Source organism: Aegilops tauschii, chromosome 3 (assembly GCF_002575655.3).
Source record: "Aegilops tauschii subsp. strangulata cultivar AL8/78 chromosome 3, Aet v6.0, whole genome shotgun sequence".
Classification (NCBI taxonomy): domain Eukaryota; kingdom Viridiplantae; phylum Streptophyta; class Magnoliopsida; order Poales; family Poaceae; genus Aegilops; species Aegilops tauschii.
In genome coordinates, this window is record NC_053037.3 from 621,821,476 (window position 1) to 621,836,988 (window position 15,513).

Consider the following 15,513-nt stretch of genomic DNA (forward strand, 5'->3'; position numbering starts at 1 on the left):
TGAAGATCGCTAAGCGGAAGCGTTACAAGAACGCGGTTGATGGAGTCGTACTCGTGGCGATTCAAATCGCAGAAGATCTGATCTAGCGCCGAACGGACGGCGCCTCCGCGTTCAACACACGTACAGCCCGGGGACGTCTGCTCCTTCTTGATCCAGCAAGGGGAGAGGAGAAGCTGAGGGAGAACTCCAGCAGCACGATGGTGTGGTGGTGGTGGAGCTCGTGGTTCTCCAGCAGGGCTTCGCCAAGCACTATGGAGGAGGAGGAGGAGGAGGTGTAGGAGGAGGGAGGGCTGCGCCAGGGAAGAGGTGCGGCTGCCCTCCCACCCCTCCACTATATATAGGGGCAAGGGGAGAGGGGGAGGCGCCCTAGGGTTTCCCCTAGGGGGCGGCGGCCAAGCAGATTGGATCTCCCTTGGGAAAATCCTAGGGAGACTTGCCCCCCAAGCCAAGCAGGTGGAGGCTTGCCTCCCAAGCCAGGTGGAGGCGCCCCACCTCCCCAAGTAACATGGGAAAGGGTGTGGGGGGCGCACCACCCCTTAGTGGGCTGGTTTGCCCCTTCCCCTTTGGCCCATGAGGCCCTCCAACACTTGCCGGGGCTCCCGAAACACCTTTCGGTCATGCTGGCCATAGCCTGGTACCCCCGGAACACTTCCGGACTCCAATACCCTTCGTCCAATATATCGATCTTCACTGCCGGACCATTCCGGACCTCCTCGTGATGTCCGGGATCTCATCCGGGACTCCGAACAACCTTCGGTAACCACATACTATTTCCCATAACAACTCTAGCGTAACCGAACCTTAAGTGTGTAGACCCTACGGGTTCGGGAACCATGCAGACATGACCGAGACACCTCTCCGGCCAATAACCAATAGCGGGATCTGGATACCCATATTGGCTCCCACATGTTCCATGATGATCTCATCGGACGAACCACGATGTCGGGGATTCAATCAATCCCGTATACAATTCCCTTTGTCTATCGGTATGTTACTTGCCCGAGATTCGATCGTCGGTATCCCAATACCTCATTCAATCTCGTTACCGGCAAGTCTCTTTACTCGTTCTGTAACGCATGATCCCGTGGCTAACTCATTAGTCACATTGAGCTCATTATGATGATGCATTATCGAGTGGGCCCAGAGATACCTCTCCGTCATACGGAGCGACAAATCCCAGTCTCGATTCATGCCAACCCAACAGACACTTTCGGAGATACCTGTAGTGCACCTTTATAGCCACCCAGTTACGTTGTGACGTTTGGTACACCCAAAGCATTCCTACGGTATCCGGGAGTTGCACAATCTCATGGTCTAAGGAAACGATACTTGACATTAGAAAAGCTCTTAGCAAACGAACTACACGATCTTGTACTATGCTTAGGATTGGGTCTTGCCCATCACATCATTCTCCTAATGATGTGATCCCGTTATCAATGACATCCAATGTCCATGGTCAGGAAACCATAACCATCTATTGATCAACGAGCTAGTCAACTAGAGGCTTACTAGGGACATGTTGTGGTCTATGTATTCACACATGTATTACGGTTTCCAGTTAATACAATTATAGCATGAACAATAGACAATTATCATGAACAAGGAAATATAATAATAACCATTTTATTATTGCCTCTAGGGCATATTTCCAACATTACGTTGTGACGTTTGATAGCACACAAGGTGTTCTTCCGGTATTCGGGAGTTGCATAATCTCATAGTCAGAGGAACATGTATAAGTCATGATGAAAGCAATAGCAAGAAACTAAATGATCATTAATGCTAAGCTAACGGATGGGTATTGTCCATCACATCATTCTCTAATGATGCCATCCCGTTCATCAAATGACAACACATGTGTATGGTTAGGAAACTTAACCATCTTTGATTAACGAGCTAGTCAAGTAGAGGCATACTAGGGACACTCTGTTTGTGTATGTATTCACACATGTACTAAGTTTCCAGTTAATATAATTCTAGCATGAATAATAAACATTTATCATGATATAAGGAAATATAAATAACAACTTTATTATTGCCTCTAGGGCATATTTCCTTCAGCATAGTACGAGAGGAAGCCTGACGTGTGCTTCCTTCGATGGCTTCTTTGGGCATGTCAAGAAGACGCGGCCACATCTAAAGAAGCTCGACGACAAGAGCACCCCGACGGTGTTCATGGGCTACGAGATGGGGTCCAAGGCGTACAAGATGTATGACCCTGTCACCCAGTGTGCATACATCTCCCGCAATGTCATCTTCAACGAGGAGCAAGAGAGGCGCCAGCGAGCAACTCCTTCACCGTGGAGAACACGGTGCGCACAAGTGTTGGTGCGCGGGCAGCAACCATGAGTACAACAACCTCGAGCACTGTGGCCGCAAGCCAAGTAGATCTAAGCACAGTGGGCACAACAACCCCCTCGCTAAGCATTCCCATACACCATAAGCGAGGTTGTGTCGGTTCAGTGTGCAACTCCACTGAAAGCGCGGTCGGACTTGTTCGACGCCGACGACAGTGATGGTGCCCCACAACGGTACTGATGCGTCGGTGACCTCCTCTTCGAGCTGCCACAATTGGCGGAGAATTTCGATGAGGACGGTGATGAAAATGAGGTTTTACATCTGATAGCCGGCGAGGAGCCGACCACATTTGCTGAAGCAGAGCGTGAGGACTGAAGGCGTCACGCGATGCTGGACGAATTGTCGTTGATCGACAGTAATGCTACCTGGACACTCACCATGCCGCCTGTAGGGCATCGAGCTATTGTGATCAAGTGGTTGTTCAAGGTGAGGAAGGATGAGCACGACGCCATTGTCAAGCACAAGGCACGCCTCGTCGCAAATGGCTATGTGTAGCATGGGGGTTTGAACTTTGCGGATGTCTTCGCTCTGGTGGCAAGGCTGGAGTCTGTGTGGTTCATCCTTGTCGTGGCTACTCACCACGGGTGGGAGGTACACCACATGGACGTCAAGTCGGCGTTCCTCAATGGGCGACCTTGAGGAGGAGTTCTATGTGTCCCAGCCACCAGGCTTCATCGTTGAAAGATGCTAGCAGGGCATGTACAAGCTACACAAGGCCCTGTACGGTCTCTGGAAAGCCCCAAGAGCGTGGAATGCCAAGCTCGATGCAAGCCTCACATCCCTTGGGTTCGCACATAGTGCCTATGAGCATGGCGTGTATTCACGAGGCACCGCAAACACACAGCTCATCGTCGGCATCTACGTCAACAACCTGGTCGTCGCCGGGGAAGAGTCCGATGAGGTTCAATGCTTCAAGGGAGAGATGAAACATCTCTTCAGCATGAGTGACCTCAAGCTGCTTCGGTACTACCTCGGGTTGGAGGTAAGCCATGAGTGTGGCCGCACAATGATCACGCAGGCATCCTACGCCGCCAAGATGCTGGAGCGAGCTAACATGTTTGAATGCCATGCCGTGCAAGCCTCGACAGAGCGACAGCTCAAGCTCAGCAAGGAGAGCCCCGAGAAGCCCGTGGATGCAACGTTCTACTGCAGCATCATTGGAAGCCTAAGGTATCTCGTGCATACCCGACCAGACATCTCGTTTTTTGTTGGGTTCCTGAGTAGGTTCATGGAAGCACCGGCAAATGATCACCTCGCTGCTGTCAAGCACCTGCTGTGGTACATCGCGGGTACTCTCTCGCATGGAGGCGTGTATCGGCATGGCGACGATGAGAACCTGGTCGGCTGCAACGGCTCCGACCACGCTAGTAACTTGGACTCCAGGAACAACACCTCTGGCATATTGTTCTTTCTCGAAAGCAGTCCCGTCAGCTGGCAATCAGTGAGGCAAAAGGTTGTCGCGACTTCTTCATGCAAGGCAGAGTGCATCGCGGCAGCAACAAAGGCATGTCAGGGAATCTAGTTGGCTCGCCTTCTCAGCGAGATGTTAAACCAAGACACCGCCCTTGCACTCATCTTCGTCGACAACAAATTGGGATTTTCCTCTGGAAGAATCCAGTGCTCCATGATCGCAGCAAGTACGTCAATCTCCGGTATCACATCATAAGGGACTGCGCCGAGAAGGCACGATGGTCATGGAGTTCATCAAGACTGGCGAGCAGAAGGCGGACATCTTGACGAAGGCACTTGGTCGTCCGTTACAGGAGCTGTGCGACAAGATCAGGATCGTCAACAATCAACCACGACGACAGGGTTGAGGCACAGGGCAACTTCTAAGTCCAAGCAAATGCTCATTGCTTTTTAGTGAGAGATGCCCTAATGCAGTGCAAGTCGGCATCCGCGAGGTCCTGGAGGTGGAAAGCTCAACTTTCGAAAGAAAATATCTGGGACTTCCCACACCAGAAGGCAGAATGAAGGACGGAAAGTTTGAACCTATAATGGAGAGGTTTCTGAAAAGATGTAGTAACTGGGCAGGGAGGCACATGTCTTTTGCTGCGAAGGATGTGCACGTGAAATCAGAGCTTCAAGCACTTCCCACCTTTACCATGGGTGTGTTTAAAATGTCATTAAGTTTTTGTGAAAAGTATGAAAGACTAATCCGGGAGTTCTGGTGGGGGAAAGAAGATGGCCATCACAAAGTGCATTGGATGGCATGGGACAAGTTGACAAAACCAAAACGAGGAGGAGGGATTGGGTTCAGAGACATGCACTTGTTTAATCAGGCCTTTCTGGCTAGACAGGGGTGGAGACTACTTCAGAAGCCTGGCAGTTTATGCGCGAAGGTACTGAAATCAAAGTACTATCCCAATGGCGATCTTCTGGACACGGTTTTTGCCTCGGACGCGTCACAGTCATTGAGGGGGATTGAATTTGGACTCGAGCTACTAAAGAAGGGGCTGATTTGGCGAGTTGGAAATGGTAAGAGCATCCAAATCCAAAGAGATCAATGGATCCCGAGGCAGGCGGGTCTTAAAACAACAAGCTTTATACGCAGGTCTAGATTACGTTGGGTCAATCAACTCTTCGAACCCAACCTGAGGATCTGGAACCGAACTTTGGTTAACCAGATTTTCAACCCATGTGATGCAGAAGAAATTCTGAACATTAGGATTCCCGCCAGAGAGACCGAGGACTGCATTGCGTGGCATCCATAAAAATCCGGCATGTTCACAGTCAAGAGTGCATATCAGCTTGCTATGACTCTAAAAGGATCGGGCCCGCAAACATCCAGCTCCTCCGCAGGTATAGATGATAGAAGCCTTTGGGATCTAATCTGGAAAGCAAAGATACCTGAGAAAATAAAAATCTTTGCATGGAGGATAGCAACTAACACCCTGGCTACAAAGGTGAACAAATGCAGACGGACAATTGTGCCAGACAAAACTTGTGTGATCTGCGGTAATGCGGATGAGAATGAATATCACGCGGTGGTGGAGTGCACAAAGAGCAAAGCTCTAAGGCATATGATGAGAGATCAGTGGAAGTTACCTAACGAACAAGCCTTTTGGTACACAGGGGAGGATTGGCTTCAGGTCCTGCTCAATAGATGCGACGGCGAAATGCGAAACAGGATCTTGCTGATATTATGGCGTGCATGGTTTCTCCATGATGATATAGTGCATGGGAATGGGAAAGAATCCATTTCGGGATCGGTGGGCTTCCTACTTAAATACGAACAAGAAGTCAGAGAAGCCCAATCGAGAACTGAGAGTGTGAAGGCGACATGTGATATGAATCAGTATGGGGATCAACGCCTCACACCACCGGTTCAGAACGCCATGAAATGGGAGGCACCGCCTGTTGGAACGATTAAATTAAACACAGATGCAGCGTTTGAGGCAGCTACGGGGCGCAGCGCGGGCGGCGCAGTTGCAAGAGATCACCAGGGTCGGGTTCTTTTCTCCATGGGTTGCAACATAGACCGATGCTCGTCAGTTGAGGAAGCAGAAGGAATGGCAGGGCTCATGGGGCTACGGGAACTAACAAATACTCGCATGGACCTATTGTGTTTGAGATGGATTGATTTGTGCTGTCAAAGGCAATTGCTCCCGGAGTATCCAATCTATCGCCCCTGTACCCAATAGTTGTGGACATGCAGGCGATTCTGGCTGACTACCCCTCATGCAAAACTAGATGGATCAGGAGAGAACAGAATGGCCTTGCTCATGGCTTAGCGCACCGTGCAAAACTGTTAGGAGACTTCTTCCAGCTGTCATCGGTGCCCGATGAACTAAAAGATACCTAGTCCAAAGAGTGTAGGCTTGATTTGTAATTTCAGCCTATGTGCTTCTCAAAAAAAAATGTTGGGTTTCAACCCCGTCCTCAAGGCAAACTGTTCTCCAAACACTCCGAGAAGTCAAATGAAGGGGCTTATCCTTGTCGCTTGTGGCATGCTGACATGCACTTAATGCATGACAGTGTGGCTGCACTTTAGGTCCATGTTCACACACTATTTTCAATTTGTAGATCACGTCTAGTACCGCCCATTGTCGGCTGTTTGTCCTATAAATGGACTAGCTTGTATCCTTCGTTGTAATTAAACCACTCCTCTAGGGAATAATATTTCAGCTACAAAGCTTAATACTACTTTGTGCAAGTGTACGTGTCTATGTGAGTGAGTACTACTAGTTTGGGCACCCCTATCACTCAGTCTTGCACCCCTACCACCAGCAGGAAATCCTACCACTCATAGTGCAGGACCCCTACCACGAGAACGTATCCCATGCAAGATGCGACGAAGGAATTGGTGCACCAGATGCTCCGGCTAGTTATGGACCGGTAGATTGAAAAGGAAGGGACAAGATTTAGGTACAGGCTGGGCTGCCGTCACACTTGTAAAACGAACCCTGTGTTGTCCGGAAATAAAATATACTATGTGCGTCCATTTCCTGCCCAAGGCCCAAAACTCAGGCGTCTCTTTTTTGTACGGCTGTACCTTGAGAGCTAGGGTTACTAAATACCATTGCTGCCCTCTCTCCCCCTTCTGTACCACTTGAGCTGTTATACGAACCAATTGAATATTGTATGCCAATTATGTGTGTCAATTTATATATATATCCAATCAATTTGTGATGCAATTTCCACACCATGAATTAGATCATCGATATTTTGTTGCTTCCCAGTCACTTGATACTAGTGCCATGTTTTCTGTTGTAAAAAAATATGTACAAAACTTCTACATGCATCCAAAATGTTATTGGAGCATTTCCTCGCACGCACATAGTATGGATGCAGATTCAAAGTGGGCATGGCTCACATTGATGTGGCTATGTGAAATAAACTCGTCTTCTGGTGGTAGCAGCTCATGTGAACTCGTCTCCCCCTACCACTAGGAAAAATACCCCTAGCACTTCAAATCAGGACGCCTACCACATATAAGGTAGAACCCCTACCACCCATAGTACACCCCTACCACAATAGTTTGGGCTAACATCAAGATGGGGAGCAGTACATGACGCCGCAGACTGTGCCTGTCATGCTCGTGCCGCGATAAAGATAGACATTCAGATTTGCTCAAATTCCGACGGACATGCGTTCACTCGCCCATAGTTCAACTTGAGATAGACATTCAGATGTATCCTGAGCCCGAAAGATTGACATTCAGGTGTTCGATTTGTTCAGATAGACATCAGTGTGACCCATGTTCATCTAATTAATTTACACTCCTTCTGTATGGGTACACCCGACTGAATCAAGTCCAGTGACCCATGTTCATGTAATTGATTTACACTCTTCTATATGGACATTGTTTAACAACATATTGGATTTATTGTTCACCGCAAAAGTAATACTATAGGATGTATGATTTTTCCGTAAAATATAGTAAGCCAATCCATAGGCTAAGGTAAAGTAATGTTGTTTTACTCACAGGGACGCATGTGTTTCATCACTCATCATTAATTATATGGGGTTTTCATGTTTACATGTGGTCCATTTAATGGGTTCTTAGAGGAAATAGGTTGCATTGGTTTTTGTCCCGTATAAACTTATATTTATCTTTAAACTGAAAGTAAAGACAACAAAATTTGTGGATACTATGGTGAGTCCTGTATAATTGATCAAATACGACCAGCTAAAGATTTGTTGTGATTTATGTAATCAAGGAATATATTACAGTTCATGTAATCAAAGAATATATTACAGTACATTGGGAGAACAAATTTTCTACAAGGTGAAGATGGAGGAGAAAATGTTTAGTTTGGACGAAAGAATTGATCATTTCGAAACATTATGTTTGATTGTGCTTGTTGTATTCCTATCAACAATATAACATCCCTTGATCAATGTCTCATACATTTTTTTATTGTTTTGTAGCAACATAGACTCCTCACTATAAACAATGTTTTAGATCTCCGATCTTTGTGATTCCATAGCATAGCACGGGCATCTTACTAGTAATTGTCAAAATATGTGTTGCACGTGCACACTTACTATAAACAATGGAGCAAGCATTTGATGGATGTACCAGTCAGACATCAAAGAATACCACAGTGTAGATCCGACCCTCAATGGCCGTGTACATGACGAAAAGTGTCCATGAACTTCTGCTACTTTCTTTCCATCTCGTGGTCTGTTTCCTCACAAGTCACAATAACATCGTTGTTTAATTATGTTCCTCCCTCTTTTCTCCAAAACATCAATGTTGATGTTAAAATTGTATCCAAATCGTGAAAAAGATTGGCAACAATTAAACTTATAATTAGCGATGGACGGACAAAAATGCATATAGTCCGAAGAATTCAAGAAGGTAGCAGAAACAACAATGGTTTCGTTTAATTTTTGCTGATACATCCACCGTCTAATTTATATTGAAACTGATGTTTTAGGAGCATCAACGTTTGGTGTTGACACAACCAAAATTTATTCAAATGTCAAAGCACCTTTTTTTTGCACGAGGATAAACCGACAGTTTTCAAACAGGAAATTGTATTGAACGAGTAAATCATCACAGCAAAGTAATGTATATTAACCGAGCTTCAGGCACCGCACAGAAGACTTTCATGAGAGCAAGCGTACATGCTGGGTTGTCTGGTCTTTGTTGCACCACATGTTACCCAAGCCTGAACTTCAACTAGATTGTGACGAAGCTTGGAACGTAGGGAATTGCGTTGAAGTACACGTCAGTTTGCCTCGGATATTCGCCGACATCAACAAGTGTGTTCTCGACAACACTAATATCTCAAGTTATTCATACAAATTGTATGGTTGACTGCAACACTTTTTCCAGCTTGATAAGTGCAACGGTGCAGATGATTATGAGAGGATCGGCACACAATTACCCCATCAGCCAACATGGCCACAGGATGAAGAGGCTGGGTCCAACCAATAACGATGTTGTAGCGCTTCTCCCATTGTGATTTGTCCAAGTCGGTTCGTATCCACATGTCAAGGGCTCTATTCATTTGGATAGGACAGTACTAAAGACAGAAAAAGAAACAACTTTCATCCAAAACGAATGAAAAGGATTTATTTGCAGGAAATTCCGTGCATTGTTCCTATGATTTAGAAAATCCTGGTAGAAATTTTCTTTCCAAGAACTAAAGTCCTGTAAATATCCTGTGAAAAATCTATGGTCCAGAGAGCGACATCATGGATGCTTTTATGTAAACATTTATGCAGTTTTGTCTTAAGAAAAGTCTCACTGCGAACATGTATGAGAGCCTACAAGGCCTCGTTAAAGGCAGTCTGAAGTCTTTTAAAAAATATGTAAAAATACTTGGTGTAATATTATTGGTGTCAATTACTATGGTTCCGGTCCTGTAAGATTCTTCTTGTAAATTTTTTTTTGAAACAAGAGATTCTTCGTGTAACATAAACTCCGAAAAGGATGCGTCTAGTCTTGATGCAGAAGATGATTAGTTTACATAGGTTGAAGAAGAGATTAGTCAAGGACTGGCTGCAACTGGTGAGCATCGATACATCCTCATGGCACCTCTCGGACAACATCGAAGAGTGGTGGGTGGGCCTCTCCGACACATCTACCCCCAACAGGAAGGCGATGGCCTCGCTCACCATGCTCGTCGCCTGGACCATTTGGACCGAGAGGAATGCGCGAGTGTTCCGTCAGAAGAGTGCCCCACCGACGGTCCTACTCGCCAACATCAAGAAGGAGGCCATGCTTTGGGTAACTGCGGGTGCTAGAAAGTTGGGATACTTGATGACGTGAGAGTAGTTGGTCACCGTTATTTGTGTTGTTGCGGCGCTGTCTGTGTTGCAACACGACCATAAACTCTATTCCTCTTATTAAATGAATGAGGCAAATCTTTTGCCTCTCTTCAAAAAAAAAGAGAAGAAGAACAAATGCTCAGATTAACTTGTCCAGAACAAGCCTCGATCACTCGAAAGATTGATCGATTTTCCATCCTATACTCTAGCTAGTACTATGTAGAGCTGATGATCCACTTTATCATACACAGCAAGAACATGCAGAAAAACATTTTGAGATCCATGTCTTAACTATGCACCTCTCCCCTCTTTCTTGCTACCAATTCGGTCGAACCGCTGTTATGATCAGTTCGTTTTTTAGCCACATATATAGCGATCTGGTAAGGAAGATCGATCCATGGTACATGCGCAGCTGCACCCGCTCGTCGTCAACCTACAACTAGCTGGCAGCCACGGGAGTGCACGCCACCGCGCCGAGGTTAGCGATGGTCCGTCGGCGATGAACCATGGATGTCGTCATTGCGGCCGCCGCCTCGCGTCATGCGGTGCCGGCGGCCTGCTCGGCCGCCGCGTGGAGCGTCTCGTCCATGGCCATCTGCTTCTGCCTGCACTCCTCGCAGTAGAACTCCGCGTCACATGAAGATGTCATGGTCGCGGGAGATGCTGTGCTTGCAGAGGAAGCAGGAGTCGAGGAAGTGGTGGTGGTGGCGGGCCGCGCCGGGCACGGCGCCCAGCTTCACCAGGAAGACCCTCGACGCTACCTTGACGTACCGCGCTGGCGCGCTCTTCGCCCCCTTCACGGACACTGCGGCCAGCAGCGACGATGACGATAGCGCTGCCGCCGCGGTGGAGGCGAGCTCTCCCATGTGCTCGCACACGCGTGGCACGATCGCCGTTGCTCCTGAGAGGAGAGTGATGCATGTGTGTGTGCTCGGGTGGTGTGTCTCAGCACGTTTCTCTTATGTACGCGTGCGTAATTACCCTAAAGGTCAAGCGGGTTTTGCAAAAATGCCAAGGCTAGCGGCTGTGCCACGCAAAGGCCATCGAGGCACCATTTGTCCGCTCTTGATTGGTTGTGGACTAGATTATCCTAAACAGTGCAAGTTTAAGGATGGGTTGATCACCTGTTACAAATTTGTGGACTAAAACATCACATGCATTGCAAGTTTGTAGGTCTTTAGTGCTCCTGCCTCATGGAATAAGCGTGCTGACGGGCAGCCGGAGCAGGATCTCCGATCTCGTGCGGGACGTATAGCATCGGGCTTGTCGTCCTCCGGGTGTTCGCCGCTGGTTCTGCCGTCTCCTCATCCATGGCCTTGCCTGCAGGGTAGTACTTGATGATAGATCGATCTTTTGGATGGATGTGCATGTCGGCTGTAGGTAGTTTCTCAAGGATTCCTTTTTTAGGTTTTGTTGTTAGAATCGTTTCCCAAGGATTCGTGCGTGCGGTACTCCTGCTGGGTTGGACGGAAGAGGAGGCCCATTAGACAAGGTAGCGAGGATAAAAAGAAACTACGGAAGCGGCCCAAGCCGTGAGTTTTTTTTTTCGTGTGGAAAAGTGGAATTTAATTTCGATGGTGACTTGCTTTTTCTGTAAAATAATCCTTCAAGAATAGTTTTGGATGCTGGTGCACTCTCAAAAACCAAAAACCAAATAACATTGATGCTTTGGCGGCAAAACTGGCCGTATATGTAACAAGACAAATTATAGACAACAATTATTGTATGCATTCTCCACCACGAATAGATAAGTACCTCTTCCAATACAACAACAAACCATGAAAAAACCACGCGTCAGACGTGTTTCACAATCCCCCGCCCCCCTCGCTTAGACTGGCCTGGCTTCACCGCCGCCGCTCCCCGCCGGCAAGACCAACCCCAACCCCTCCTCCACCCCCAACCCCCCACCCCCCACCCCACCCTTCCCGCCGATCGATTTCGGCTGGAAGACTCTCATGAAGCTCAAACGACGAACCATGGTCCCAAAGTTGCCGGTGCTCGCCAGATTCGGGGCCAGACACCCGTGTGGGCTGGTGCTCCTCCCTCTGACCACTTTCATCTGTGCCGAAAAACGTGCTATCAACCAAAATAATTATTATACACAATCACAGAGAGGAACATTATAGAGAGGTGTACAACAATCAATCTTGCCTACTAGAACGCACTGGAGACGAAGTAGATTGTTGTTGAAGTGCGATGATTCCCGCAGCTAGGTCATAACTCCAAGCTGCGAGAATTTGTCTTGCCGATCTGCTGATTTGGGGTCGAAGTAGATGACTCGTCTGAGGTTTACACACATACCTTCCTAGGAATCTTACTACACCAACAAAAATTTGCAGGTGACTGACCCAGTTGGGTCCTTCTGGTGGAGAGATATCTTAAGTCGCAGTTATTGCTTCTGTCACCTTTGGAGATAACTGTGAAGGACACCAACAAAAAACTGATCGATTGAATATCAGGAACATGCTCAGACACATGCACTTTTTATTGCTGATAATAATTATGCATGCTTACACTGAATTCACCACCTAAAAAGACAAATGTGCATCTCTTCTTCTTGTTTCCTTTCAGTACATATTGTTGGAAAGCATTGGGCATTAACTGGCCTTGTTCTGGCAATAGACTGTAGTTGATATACTGTGCTCAAAGGAATTGGACTAGACCTTTGTTTATGGATGTTTTCATCATGGCAGCTTGGAGCATATGGAGGGAGAGGAACAACAATCACTTCAAGGGTATGCCCCCATACTATGAATCACGGTTGGCAAGATTCACAGATTGATTTGCCCTACTCCAACACAAAAGCAAGAGGACTCCATTTGAGGCTTTCTGTCTAGTCATCCCTTTTCCTTCTTAGTTTTTTTACTTCTTCCTACTCTCCTCTTCTAAACCATGTGGCTTGGGAGCCTTAAAACCCAGATGTAAATTTTTAAATATTTTTCCATTAATATAAGTTAGTGGGAGACTCTCCCACTGTCATTCACAAATGGAGGGGAGGCGCTGGTCGCGCCTGGGGGACGAGGAACCCTCCCACGCTGGGGCCAATGACAACAAAGAAGATGCAGCCCACCTCCGTATGGACACGTACGAATTGTACGTAGAGTGTATGCACCTGATCCGCTGCCCCACCGGATCGCCTGCGCCTGTCGTGTTTCGCACCCCATTCCATCCCGCACCTATCACGATCCGCCGCCTCTCCCACGATCTTGTGCGCCGCCCACTACTCCATCTCTCATGCCAATTTGGAGGAGAGATGGATCGCTTTTGTGGGTAAATGGACGACAGAGAAAACTGAAAAGTGGCTTAACAGGATGTACATGAAGAAGAGAATTTGGGCAGCGTGATATCTTTTAGATGGACTTTTTTTTGGTATGTGAAGTAACTAGAGGAGCGAAAGCTTGAACTCTTGCCTTCACCTTCACCTCAACTATGGTATGGCCATAATTGATCTGGTAGTGCATTATGAGAATTTTATAGTCCGCCTCCGTGAGAACGAGGTGCATGACGACTACACACACAGTCGCTAGCACCGGCGGTTACTAAATATAAGGCTATTGAGAAGCATGTTGCGCTTGTATTCACTCCTGCTAATTTCTTTATTCTGCAAGAAGATCTCAAGAAGATGGAGAGCTGGAGATTTTTTAGACGCTGGTGGGAATTGAGTGTAGACCTTCATCATGATATGGCAGAATAACCACAACCTCAGGTAAGTATCCCCGCATGCCATCCCCACTCCCGCCCTCCTTTATGCATTAAGGAGGGTGGAGTCAGGCTAGATCTATACTATAATATCCTTAATGTTTATAAGTGGAGTCCTCTTTTATGCGGGTTTTCCACTTTAAGCAATGATTTTAGAATCCGATTCAATAGAAAATGAGAAAATATGCAAACAAAATAGAAGAAACAAATGTGTGTGTGTGTGTCTATATATATATATATATATATATATATATATATATATATATATATATATATATATATATATATATATATATATATATATAGTGTTACTATTCATCATCCAGGGTGCAGAATAAGTTATTCTTCACCCGAGGTAATCTTACGATCATATCATAATTAAATTACGTTTGGAATTCAAATAATTACATTCCTATTGATTCACTACGTAAAATTTGGCATAAAAAATAAAAATATAGGTCATAAGGCAAGAAAATTTGCAGTTTATGTGTATTTCACACTATGTTTTTACGTTGGTAATTTTACATAAGATGAAATATTTTTTACGACGATTATATATATTATTACAGTCTCTTTTTATGTTGGAAATAAGACAAAACTTACGGAACGTAAAATTACGGTGCACTGATAGTAAAATAGAAGGGGGTGAAGAATAACTATTCCTTACCCAGGGTGACGAATAGTCAATCCCCCTCTATTCGTCACCCTGGGTGAGGAATAGTTATTCTTCACCCCCCTCTATTTTACCATCAATGCACTGTAATTTTACGTTCCATAAGTTTTGTCTTATTTCTGACGTAAAAAGAGACCGTCAAAAAATATATAATTGCCGTAGAAAATATTTTATGTTATGTAAAATTACAAACGTAAAAACATAGTGTAAAATATACATAAACTCCAAATTTTCTTGTCTTACGACCTATATTTTTATTTTCTTATACCAAATTTTACGTAGTGAATCAATAAGAATGTAACTATTTGGATTTCAAATGTAATTTAATTATGAAATGATCGTAAGATTACCTCGGGTGAAGAATAACTTATTCTGCATCCTGGGTGATGATATGGATATGGAATTCCCTTCTATGTAGTTCGGACAATTCACATTATCATTTCAATTTGATTTCAATTTGTACTTTTTAGTTACTTTACTTCTGCCCAATAGAGCTTAGAAGTAAGAATTTATTGGTTGATTGTATCCTTAACCATTTTTTTTGACACGAGGGACTACTCACCATGAATCCACTAATTGATGTTGCTTCTGTTATTGCTGCTGGATTGGCCGTAGGGCTTGCTTCTATTGGACCTGGAGTTGGTCAAGGTACTGCTGCAGGACAAGCTGTAGAAGGTATTGCGAGACAGCTAGAAGCAGAAGGTAAAATACGAGGTACTTTATTGCTTAGTCTAGCTTTTATGGAAGCTTTAACAATTTATGGACTAGTTATGGCACTAGTGCATTGATCCACCCCGTCGGAATCGACCAAGAGGACGCACCTCCTCGCTAGCGTCGACGGCCCGGGTCCGTGGACACCCACCTACTGTGTGACGGGGAGACCGAGCATGCCTAGGAGCGAAGGCAGTCAATGTTAGAGGGATGTGGGAATTTGTTGTGGTGGGTGGGGGAAGCGACCGGAGCTGGAGCTTGCAGCTTGGGTGGCGGGCTGTCGGCGGCGATGAGTCCCTATTCATCCACAGGAAGCCGGCGGTTGGGTCACACAAGAACGAAGGAAT